We start from the raw sequence: 12,748 nt of genomic DNA on the forward strand, positions 1-12,748 counted from the left end.
TGTGCCCTCTAGAGGGCACCACACCCTCATCCCGGAGCACCGGCCGCGTGCGCTCGGTTGCCAAGGGGACCGCGGCTTGGCGCGGCTGGACCAGCTCCCAGGTACTTCCGGTGCTCTGTGCGCAAGTGCTCTGGACCGCGGTCCACGCCGGCGGAACCCAGGTCAAGGCCGCAGGGTCTGGCGCTGACCCCGGTCGGGTTTGAACGACTGCTAGTGATGGGGCAGGGAGCGGGCGGGCTTCCTCACTGAAGTTCGGGGAACTCTTTCAGGTGAACCTAAGAGTTTTCCTTACCCGTGAGCTCCCCCCTCCGGGCAAAGGGCGGGACCCCTGCTGAGGTCCTGGGGGGGGGAGCGGGGGAGGGTAGCTTCCCTAGCACTAGGCCTCCTTTGGGGACTTGACCCCCCGTCAGCCTCCTAAAGCCTACAGGACACCCCTGCTTTTGATTTGGGGTGTCTGGGACTTGGGTGGGGGGGGGCTTAGTAGGTGATCCCGGGGTGCTTGTGCCAGGGCAGGATCGCGAGCCAGGGTGGGCACACCAGCTAGAGAAGAAGGCCGGGCCTCTGGAGGGCCTGTGTTGGTGGCACCCAATGGGGTCCATACCACCCCTATTTGGAGGCCAGGCTATGACCTGGGAGGAGGGCCCACCCCTCAGGGCAGCACTCCACCCCACCCCCCAACCCTGAGACTGGCTGGCTTGGATCTGGGAGCCTTGGCAGTAGCTCGGGTTTTCGGCAAAGTGTTGTCTTTGACCGCTGGGCCTCAGGGCCCCGGGGGTCCCCAGGGGATTGTCCAGAGCTCCCCTACCAGGTCTGAGTACAGGGTTGGGGTGAGGAGGCAGAAGCAAAGGATTCAGGTGAGAAGAATCACTGTGATTGAGTATGACGACCATCCGTCCCACAGCTGACCCCTGGGCTAGCACGGTTCAGGTGTGGGTTGCTGTTCACAGTAGTTACTGACTGGGGCATGGGGGTGGGGGAGAGGTGGTGGGAAGAATTGGCTAAAGGAGAAGGTACAGGGGGGTATCTGTGGAACCCGTAGGGGAGGGGTGCCAGACTTACTTGTTGACGGATAGGAAAGGCACATGTGTGTGTGAGAGAGAGAGTGTGTGTGTGTGTGTGTGTGTGTAAATAAGCATAACACAAAAGTCACTGTTTTAATCACCTTAAAGCTGACAGTTCACTTGGCTTCCTTACAGTCCCAGGGTCGTGCAACCCTCCACTCATCTAGTTCCAGAACATTTTGATCACCGCAAAAGGAAACCGGTACTGTTTGCAGTCACTTCCTAGCCCCACTCCTCTCCCAGCCCCAGGCAACCACTACTCTTTCTGTCCCTATGGATTCACTTATTCTGGATATTTCATACAAATGGAATCCTAGAATGTTTGGTCGTTGGCTTCTGTCCCGTAGCGTGATGTTTCCAAGGTTTATCCGTGTCCTAGTGCGTGCGGGTAACTCATCCCTTTTTGTGACCGAAAAAACTCCATCGTGTGGACATGGTGGTGCTGCATTCTGTTTATCCGTTCCGCTGTGAATGGGCGCTCGATCCATTTCTACATTTTGGCAATAGAGACACATGTACCTTTCCTCTGTGTCTTGCCCCATCTGGGGGTTCCTCTGTGTCCAGTGCTCCCTGCTGATGCTGGGTTGGGAGCAGTTCTTCCAGCACCGCCCCCCACCCTTCCCCAGGGAACCTCCGGGCTCATCCGGGCTCAGGCCCTGACATAAAGCAAGAAGAGGGGAGACTGGCTGTCTGTGGGGCAGGGGAGGGTGTGGGGAGCCTGGAGAGACCCCGCCTGGACGAGCAGACCAACGTGGTCCTTCGCCAAGGGAGAGGGGCACATGGCGATGGCCAGGTCTAGGAAAGGTAGCCAATCTCCCCTTAATCTACCCAGAAATCTCTGGGTGGGGGGCTCTGTCTCCAAATCCACGTGCAGGGCATCTTCCCAGGGCCTGTGGATCCCTGAACAAACCAGGTCAAGATAAGATTTTACTGGCCCGGGGTCCTTTGACCTGTCAAGTCTTCTAGTTACAGAAAATTATACCCACCTTCGGCCTCTCTGCCCCACCCTGCTCTTGACCGTAAATCGCAACCCCATTCCAACTCAGGTCATTTTGAATCCGTCATTTCCTAACTGACTTAGCATGGCGAGCTGCTCTCAGATTTCCAGGTTCCATTTGAAAAAAAAATTTAGTTTTATTTTTCAATTCGAGTAGAATTAACATACAGTGTTGTATTAGTTGTCAGTGCACAGGATAGTGATTGAACAATTGGATCCATTACTCAGTGCTCATTACAACAAGTGCCCTCCGTCATGCCCATCACCGATTTCATCCATCCCCCCCACCCACCTACCCTCTGGTGGCCATCTGTTTGTTCTCTCGAGTTAGGAGTCTGTTTTTTGGTTTGTTTCTCTTTGTTCTTTGTTCATTTATTTCTTAAATTCCACATGAGTGAGATCCTATGGTATTTGCCTTTTTCTCACTGACTGATTTCACTTAGCATAATACCCTCTAGATTCATCCCTGTTGTTGCAAATGGCAAGATTTCCTTCTTTGTAATGGCTGAGTTGTAGTCTGTTGTGTGTCCATACAGCGCAACGTTCCTCTCCATTTGTCCGTTGATGGACACATAGATTGCTTTTATATCTTGGCTATGGTAAATAATGCTGCAGTACACATGAGGGTGAGTATATCCTGGGGGCGCCTGGGTGGCTCACTGGGTCAAGCGTCTGCCTTCGGCTCGGGTCATGATCTCAGGGTCCTGGGATCGAGCCCCACATCGGGCTCCCTGCTTCTCCCTCTCCCTCTTTTTTTTTTTTTTTTTTAAAGATTTTATTTATTTGACAGACAGAGATCACAAGTAGGCAGAGAGGCAGGCAGATAGAGAGTGAGAGAAGGAAGCAGGCTCCCTGCTGAGCAGAGAGCCCGACGTGGGACTCGATCCCAGGACCCGGAGATCATGACCTGAGCCGAAGGCAGTGGCTTAACCCATTGAGCCACCCAGGCGCCCCTCTCCCTCTCCCTCTAACCCTTGCCCCTCCACTTGTGCGCCCTCTCTCAAATAAATAAATAAAATCTTTTTTAAAAATCTGTAAAAAAGGGCGCCTGGGTGGCTCAGTGGTTAAGCCGCTGCCTTCGGCTCAGGTCATGATCTCAGGGTCCTGGGATCGAGTCCCGCATCGGGCTCTCTGCTCAGCAGGGAGCCTGCTTCCTCCTCTCTCTCTCTCTGCCTGCCTCTCAGTGTACTTGTGATTTCTCTCTGTCAAATAAATAAATAAAATCTTTAAAAAAAAAAATCTGTAAAAAAAAAAAAAGCATATATCCTTTCAAATTAGTATTTTGGTTTTCCTTGGATAAATACCCAGCAGTGGAATTAGTGGATCCTATGGTAATTATTATTTTATATATTTCTGTATATTATATATATATATATTTATTTAATTTAAAAGAGTTTTTATATATTTGAGAGAGAGATTGAGAGAACAAGTGGAAGGAGAGGCAGAGAAGCAGACCCCCTACAGGACGGACCCTGGGATCATGACCTGAGCTGAAGGCAGAGGCTTAACCCCCTGAGCCATCCAGGTGCCCCACCTTTTTTTTTTTTTTTAAGATTTATTTATTTATTTGACAGACAGAGATCACAAGTAGGTAGAGAGGCAAGCAGAGAGAGAGGAGGAAGCAGGCTCCCTGCTGAGCAGAGAGCCCGATGTGGGGCTCAATCCCAGGACCCCGGGATTATGACCTGAGCCAAAAGCAGAGGCTTTAACCCACTGAGCCACCTATGTGCCCCAACCTTTTTAAGGTTTAGAGGAGACTCAGTGATACTGTTTTCCACAGCCTCGCCAGCACCTGTTGTTTCTTGTGGTGTTGATTTTAGCCATTCTGACAGGTGTGAGGTGATGTAGCTCATTGTAGTTTTGATTCATGTTTCCCTGATGCCACGAGTGATCTTGAGGATCTTTTCATGTGTCTGTTGGCCATCTGGATGTCTTTCTTTGGAGAAATGTCTGTTCATGGCTTCTGGCCATTTTTAAATTGGATTATTTGGATTTTTCTTGATGCTGTATAATTTTGTTATTTTTAATAATTTTATCATCTCAGTGACAGTAATTTGTTTCTTAATCTTATTGTGTTAATGATATAGACATGTTGCAAAAGCAAAAGGTATGAAGGGTTTGTATTGAAAAATGTGTTGCTTCTGTTGTTAGTTCATGTACATACATTTCCCCCCCCCCTCAGAGGTCACCAATTTTACTAGTTTTTAAAAAAAAATTTTTTTTAAGATTTATTTATTTATTGGCAAAAGAGAACATGAGCAGAGTTGGGGGAGAGGGAGAGAGAGAGTCTCAAGCAGAATCCCCACGCTGTGGAGATCGTGACCTGAGCCGAAACCAAGAGTCAGACATTTAACCAACTGGGCCACCCAGGCACCCCCAGTGTTTTAAAAATTATTCCAAAGATGTTATAGGAATAAGAAACACATATGTGGGGCACTTGGGTGGCTCAGTGGGTTAAAGCCTCTGCCTTCGCCCCAGGTCATGGTCTCAGGGTCCTGGGATCGAGCCCTGCATCGGGCTCTCTGCTCAGCGGGGAGCCTGCTTCCCTCTCACTCTCTGCCTGCCTGTGATCTGTCTGTCAAATAAATAAATAAACTCTTCTAAAAAAATTATAAAAAAGAAACACATATGTATGTGTGTATGTGAATGTATAGTTTTCTTACCAAAGTGGTGGTTTAGTATAAATAATGGTCTTTTAAGTTGTGGAAGTTCTTTATATATTTTGGATACTAACCGTTTATCAGATATGTCCTTTGCAAATATCTTCTCCCATTCAGTAGGTTGCCTTTTTGGTTTTTTGTTTTTGTTTGTTTTGTTTTTGTTTTTGTTTTTTGCCTTTTTGTTGACTGTTTCCTTCGCTGTGAAGAAGCCTTTTATTTTGATGTAGTCCCAGTCATTTGTTTTTGCTTTTGTTTCCTTTGCTTGAGGAGACACATGTAGACAAATGTTGCTATAGCCAATGTCAGAGAGACTCCTGCCTGTACTTCCTTCTAGGATTGTTATGGTTTCAGGTCTCACTGTTAAGTGTGTAGTCACTTGTGAGTTTATTTTTGTCTGTAGTGTTAGAAAGTGGTCCAGTTTCATTCTTTTGCATGCTGCAGTCAAGTTTTCCCAACACCATTTGTTGAAGAGACTGTCTTTTTCCCATTGCATATTCTTGCCTCCTTTGTTGTAGATTAATTGACCATGTAATCTTGGGTTTATTTCTGAGCTCTCTGTTCTGTTCCTTTGATCTATGTGTCTGTTTCTGTGCCAGTACTGCACTGTTTTGACCACAGTAGTATATCTTGAAATCTGGGATTGTGATATCTTTAGTTTTGTTCTTTTCCAAGATTGGTTTGGCCCTTCTGGGTCTTATGTGGTTTCATACAAATATTAGGGTGATTAATTCTCGTTCTGTGAAAAATGCTCTTGGTATTTTGGCAGGGATTGCATTAAGTATGTAGGTGGCTTTGGGTGGTATGGACATTTTAACAGTATTGGCTTTCCCAGTCCATGAGCATGGAACTATCTGTTTGTCATGCCCTCTTCGTGTCCCTCATGGGGCTCCCTGCTCAGCATGAACCGTGCTTCTCCCAACTCCCCTTGCGTGTGTTCCCTCTCTCACTGTGTCTCTCTCTGTCAAATAAATAAAGTCCTTTAAAAAAAAAGTTTAGGGGCGCCTGGATGGCTCAGTGGGTTAAAGCCTTTGCCTTTCGGCTCAGGTCATGATCTCAGGGTCCTGGGATCGAGTCCCACATCGGGCTCTCTGCTCAGCAGGGAGTCTGCTTCCTCCTCTTTCTCTGCCTGCTTCTCTGCCTACTTGTGATTTCTGTCAAATAAATAAGTAAAATCTTTTTTTTAAAAAAAAGGCTTATTCGTAGACATTTTATTCTTTTTGGTGCAATTGTAAATGAGGTTGTTTTCTTCATCTCTCTTTCTGCTACTTCATCATGAGTGTATAGAAATGCAATAGATTTTTGGATATTGATTTTGTATTCTGCGGCTTAACTGAATTCATTGATTAGTTCTGGTAGATTTTTGGTGGAGTCTTTAAGGTTTCCTATATATTGTATCATGTCATCTCAAATACTGAAAGCTTTATTTTTTCCTTAGCAACTTAGATGCCTTTTATTTCTTTTTGTTGTCTGACTGCTGAGGCTAGGACTTCAGGACTATGTTGAATGAAAGTGGTGAGAGTGGACATCCTTGTCTGGTTCCTGACATTAGGGGAAAAGCTCTCAGTTTTTCACCACTGAGGATGATGTTGGCTGTGGATTTTTCATAGATTGCCTTTATTATGTTTAGCTGTGTTCCTACTACCCCTACTTTGTTGAGAGTTTTTTATCATGAATGGCTGTAGTACTTTGTCAAATGCTTTTTCTGCATCTACTAAAATGATCATGTGGCTTTTATCGTTTCTCTTGTTGATGGGATGGATCACGTTGATTGATTTGTGAATATTGAACCACCCTTGCATAAGGAACCCTGGAATAAATCCACTTGATTGTGGAGAAGGATTTTTTAAAATGTACTGTTGGATTTAGTTTGCTGATATTTTGTTGAGAATTTTTGCATTTGTGTTCCTCAGCAACATTGGCCTGTTCTCCCTCTCTCTCTCTCTTCTTTTTTTTTTGTGGTGTCTTCCCCCCCCCAATATTTTATATATTTGACAGAGACACAACAAAAGAGGGAACACCAGCAGGAGGAGTGGGAGAGGTAGAAGCAGGCTTCCCGCTGAGCAGGGAGCCCCACGCAGGGCTCGATCCCAGGACCCCCAAGCCAAGGCAGACATTTAACGACTGAGCCACCCAGGCACCTCTTTTGTGGTCTTTGTCTGGTTTTGGAGTCAGGGTAATATTGGCCTCATAGAATGAATTTGGAAGCTCTCCCTCATCTGTTTTTTGGCATAGTTTTTGAAGAATAGGTGTTAACTGTTCTTTCCAAGTTTGGTAGAGGGGCGCCTTCATATCTGTCATTAAGCGTCTGCCTTCGGCTCAGGTCATGATCCCAGGGTTCTGGGATTGAGTCCCGCATCAGGCTCCCTGCTCAGTGGGGAGTCTGCTTCTCCCTCTCCCTCTGCTGCTCCCCCTGCCTGTGCTCTCCTACTCTCTCTCTGTCAAATAAGTCAAAAAAATTAAATAAAAATAAAATTTTGGTAGAATTCCCCTGTGAAGCCATCTGGTCCTGGACTTTCGTTTGATGGAAGTTTGTTGATCACTGATTCAGTTTCATGGCTTGTAACCAGTCTGTTCATATTTTCTGTTTCTTCCCGATTCAGTTTTGGGAGGTTATGTTTCTAGGAATTTATCCATTTCTTCTGGTTGTCCAATTTGTTTGCATATAATTTTTCATAACCTACTCTAATAATCCTTTGTATTTCTGTGATGTTGGTTGTCATTTCTCCTGTTTATTTCTGATTTTGTTTGAGTCCCCCCTTCTCTCTCTTTTTTTTTTAATCAGCGTGGCTAAAGGTTTGTCAACTTTGTTGATCTTCTCAAAGAACCACCTCCTGGTTTTATTGATCTGTTCCATTGTATTTTAGTTTATATTTCATTTATTTCTGCTCTGATGTATATTATTTTTTTCATCCTACTTGTTTTGGCTTTTGTCCTTTTTTTTCCCCCTGACTCTTTTTATTGTAAGGTTAGGTCGCTTTTGTGAAAGTTTTCTTGCTTCTTGAGATAGGATTGCTGTAATCTGTCTTCAAACAGCTTTTGCTGCATCCCAAGGATTGTGGACCTCTGTGTTTTCATTTTTATTCATCTTTATATGTTTTTTGATTTCCTCATTGATGTTTTTGTTGACCCATTCATTGTTTAGTAGCATGTTATTTAACCTCCACATATTTGTGTTCTGTCCAGGTTTTTTCCCTGTGGTTTCTTTCTGGTTTCATAACATAGTCTTCGGAAAAGATGCATGATTTGATTTATGTCTTTTTTAATTTGTTGAGACTTGTTTTGTGGTTTAATGTGATCTTTTCTGGAGAATATTTCATGTGCACTTGAATGTGTTTTCTGCTGTTTTAGGATGGAATGTTCTGAATATATCTGCTAGACCCATCTGGTCCAATGTCTCATTCAAAGCCACTCTTTCCTTGTTGATTTTCTGTTTGGATGTTCTATCCATTGATGTAAGTAGGGTATTAAAGTCCCCTATTATTACTGTATTACGATTGGTTTCTTCCTTTATGTTTGTTAATTGCTGCTTTATGGAATTTGGACGCTTCCGTGTCAGGTGCATAAATATTTATAATTGTTGTACCTTCTTATAGGGTTGTCCCCTTTATGCTTATGTAGTGTCCTTCTTTGTCTCATTAGTCTTTATTTTATTTTTTGTTAAGTGGGCTCCATTCTCAGCATGGAACCCAACATGGAACTTGAACCTGAGATCAAGGACCCTGAGATCAAGACTGGAGCTCAGATCAAGAGTCAGACAGTTAACTGACTGAGCCACCCAGGTGCCCCTACAGTCTTTATTTTAGAGTCTATTTTGTCTGGGGCGCCTGGGTGGCTCTGTCGTGAATTGTCTGCTTTTGGCTCAGGTCATGATCCCGGGGTCCTGGGATGGAGTCTCACGTCCAGCTCCCTGCTCAGTGGGGAGCCTGCTTCTCCCTCTCCAGCTTCCCTGTGTTTGTGTTCCCTCTCTCACTCTCTCTGTCATATATAAGTAAAGTCCATTTTGTCTGATATGTAAGTATGGCTACCCCAGCTTTCTTTTCACTTCCATTTGCATGATAAATGTTTTTCCATTCCTTCACTTTCAATCTGCTTGTGTGTTTAGATCTGAATTACTTTTGTTCTTTTCTTTTTTCTTTCTTTTTTTTTTTTTTTTTTAAAGGAGACCAACATTGGTTTGCCAACTTTGTGTTTTGGCAAGTTAGAGAATTAAAAAAAACACAACAACCCACTAGTATCATCATCATAAAAGAATGGACATTCGAATTTTAAAATGTCCAAAGATCCTGTAATCTCATAGGACTGTCTTTTAAATGGAGCAATTTCAGTTTTATGAGCATCTTACTGTGATGTTTTGATTTCTCTCCTCTGCCTCATGTTGACCAAACAGATCCTCAGGGTGCGAGGTTTGGAGAGCGGCACAGTGTTTAGAAACCCACCTTCCCTGGATCCCTTCCTTAAGACCCCTGGGAGCTTCCCATCTGGTTATCTTGTTTCCTTCTTTAGTTATTCTTACCAGTTTGCTTTTTTAAATCTGTACTGATTACTTAAAAACTTAAAAATTAAACATTGGGGAGGGTACGTGCTATGGGGAGTGCTGTGAATTGTGTAAGACTGATGAATCACAGACCTGTACCCTTGAAACAAACAATACATTATATATCAATAGAAAAAACCTAAAAATTAAAAAAAAAAATCTTTGGGGACACCTGGCTGGCTCAGTTATCTCCTCAGTCGTTTTATTTACTTAAAAATAAATAAACTTTAAAATTTTATTGAGTTCATAATTGACCAATTATAATTGTATATAAAGTGCACAACATCATTTGATATACATATCTGTTGTAGAATGATTGCCAAGATCAAAATAGTTGACACATCTATCGCCTTGCATAGTTAAAAAATAGTTGGCTCTGTGTGTGTGTGGTGAGCATGTTTAAGATCCATTCTCAACAACTTTCACGTCTACAATAATATATTAATTATAGTTACCATGCCATACATTAGATCCTTCGATCTTTTTTTTAATTATTTTTTAAGATTTTATTTATTTATCTGACAGAGATCACAAGTAGGCAGAGAGGCAGGCAGAGGGGGGGGGGGTAACAGGCTCCCTGCTGAGCAGAGAGCCTGATGTGGGACTCGATCCCAGGACCCTGAGATCATGACCTGAGCTAAAGGCAGAGGCTTAACCCACCGAGCCACCCAGGTGCCCCCCCCCCTTTTTTAATTTATTTTTAAGTAATCTCCACACCCAGCTAGGGGCTTGAGCTCACAACCCTGAGATCAAGAGTCACATGCTCTACCAACTGAGCCAGCCAGGCCCCCTTGACCTTACTCTTAAAACTGAAGATTTGTGTCCTTTGATGTACTTCAGCCCGTGTAGGTTTTCTTAATCAGGCATTCCTGGCATCTTTGGCTAATCACTGGTCAAATCAGAACCTCTTGAAGCAGAAATCTCTTAGTGGTGAGCAACATTTATCTTCCCCCACAAGAGCTAGTATCGGGGCGAAAATGATGCTTGTGGGTTGCATTTATTTTCAACCCCAGTGAAAACAGCTTTGAGTCCCATGGGGAAAATGTATTTTCTTCCAGGGTAGAATGCACGGGCAATCAAGGAGATTTATGCTAATGAGAGACTGGTGCTGCTCTCCAGTTACTAAAATGGTAATATCTGGCATAGTTGAGAACTGGTTACCTAGAGGCAGCTTTCTAATTCCTTACCCTAAAATTCATTGACAGGGGCACCTGGGCGGCTCAGTCCTTAAGCCTCTGTTGAAGGCTCAGGTCCTATCCTAGGATCGAGCCCCCATCGGGCTCTGTGCTCAGCGGGGAGTCTGCCTCTCTCTCCGGCTTGCCCTGCTTGTGTTTCCTCTCCCGCGGTATCTCTTTCAAATAAATAAATAAATAAAATCTTAAAAAAAAAAAAAAAAGTTCATTGACAGGCTGAGGGTATTGGTAAAGAGAAGGGCACAAAACCGTCTACTACCAGCAGGAGGCTTCATTGCTTCCTACTTGATCCATCTGACTTGTTTCGATCCCTTACAGGAGAACAACCTGTGAAGACTTCTGCCTGTCCTTACTACACTGTAAACCGTATGCTTCAGTCGGAACAGGGGTGCTTTCTAAGGTGGAGTTAACAGCCGCTGCTGGAAACAGCTGCTGTCCACGGGGTGCTCAGGTTTCCCAAGAAGTCCTTTAGGAAGCCCTGAGTGAACCTACTGGAATGGCTGTTTCTGAAGGCCTTAAAAAAACTACAAAAATAAGGGCTTCTGTGTTACCAGTCAGATTTTACAGCTAGATTGTAAGTCAAATTATTGTGCCGCTGAGACATCTATTTTTACTAAATCATTCCAGTCAGCCGCTGACCACAACCATGACAAAGAATTTGATCTGGGGCATCTCGGTGGCTTAGTTGGTGAAGCATCTGTCTTGGGCTCAGGTCACTGCTCAGTGGGCCTTGTTGCCCTGCCCCTGCGTGTGCACATTCTCTCTCTCTCTAGTGCCCATTCCTTCTCTCTAACAAATAAATAAAATCTTAAAAAAAAAAAAAAAACTTTAAAGAGAATTTGATCCGATTGATGCTGAGATTGATGCTGAGGTGTGGCGTTTATGCCCTGGAGTCCAACTGTGTGGGTTCGATTCCCGGAGGGAGCACTGTGAACTCTTGTTACCCCTGCGTTGCGGCTCCCGGCTAAGGGACTTCCCAGCAGGACCCATGGAGAGTGACGCGGTTAGCGAGACGTCAAAGCTGGAAACTGTTATTAATGAGCCAGCGGAGGAAGAACAGACAGGGTACAGAAAATTTGGGGACGGGCACCTGGGTGGCTCATTGGGTTAAGCCTCTGCCTTCGGCTCCAGTCATGATCTCAGGGTCCTGGGATCGAGCCCCGCATCGCATCGGGCTCTCTGCTCAGCGGGGAGCCTGCTTCCCAACTACCACCCCCGCCCCGCCGCCGCCGCCGCCGCCTGCCTCTTTGCCCCTACTTGTGGTCTCTCTCTGTCAAATAAATAAAATCTTAAAAAACAAAAACAAAAACTTGGAGATATCACATGATCGAGGACATGCTTCCATATTCATTTCCTTCTGCCTGCCCTTTCAGGCAAGAGCGTGCTTTGACCGAGGAGGACTCAACAGAATTGTCGGCCAGGCCGCAATTCTCAAATGGGCTTTCATCGTTAAAAAAAATGATTAAAAAAATAATAATAATAACCAGAGTTGGGGGGTGGGGTGCGCCTGGCTGACTCAGGTGGTAGAGTTTGTGACTGTTGTTCTCCGGGTGGTGAGTTCAAGCTCAACCTTGCGAATGGAGCCTACTTTAAAAAATAATAATAAAGTAAGTTAAAGAAAAAAAAAATTAAAACCCGAAAAACTCCTGGAAGTAGGCCCTTCCCTGGAAGCAGCAGCATTGCTGCCCTTGACATTTGGTAAAGGCCCGAAAGCTCCAGAAGCTGCACTTTTCTTATTTAGGGCAGTTTCATTCGATTTTGTGCTTTGGTAGTAAACTAAATGCAGAAGAAAAAAAGATCACCTATTGGGGGAAAAGAAATCCAACACTTACCGAGAGTTTATTCTATGAATGAATGGCTTTCAAACCCTTTTTGTTGTTGAACTCTGTCGCATCCCCCACCGTGCAAACGCAAAGCCCAGCCTGGGGTTTTCTCGGACCGAGAGGAACCGGTTTGTGGACAAAAAACATCTTTAATCTCCTCTCTGCCGCTCCCCTAGGGGCGCAGCAGTTGTCCTGGGGAAGGTAGGACCGTTTACAAAACAGTCCCCGCGCAGCTGTGACTGGCCGTCGATCTCTTCCGAGACAGAAGACGGTATAGGTTCCTCCCCGGGCGGCGCGGAGCTCCTTCCCCCGGCTCCCCGCAGGCCGGTGACAGCGGACCCGCGGCCTGGAGAGGCCCCGCGCGCCGCCCAGTGCTTTTGAACTTCGGACTCCCGTGGGCCTGACCCCCACCGTAATACAAAGAAAACAGATTTGGGGGTTCCCTCTCCCTGCCGAGCCACCCCAGGAAAGCCTTTGCAA

General features: G+C 45.2%; 1 long non-coding RNA gene across 1 annotated transcript; it reads left to right on the plus strand.

Moving 5' to 3' along the window:
- The first annotated feature begins 117 nt into the window (after positions 1-117).
- On the plus strand, positions 118-11,271 carry LOC309856534. The gene is made up of 3 exons (XR_014307260.1): positions 118-269; positions 1,197-1,263; positions 10,764-11,271. It is a non-coding gene; the product is annotated as an uncharacterized lncRNA (long non-coding RNA).
- Positions 11,272-12,748: the final 1,477 nt, after the last annotated feature.

Source organism: Mustela nivalis (genome assembly GCF_964662115.1).
Source record: "Mustela nivalis genome assembly, chromosome: X".
In the NCBI taxonomy this organism is placed as follows: domain Eukaryota; kingdom Metazoa; phylum Chordata; class Mammalia; order Carnivora; family Mustelidae; genus Mustela; species Mustela nivalis.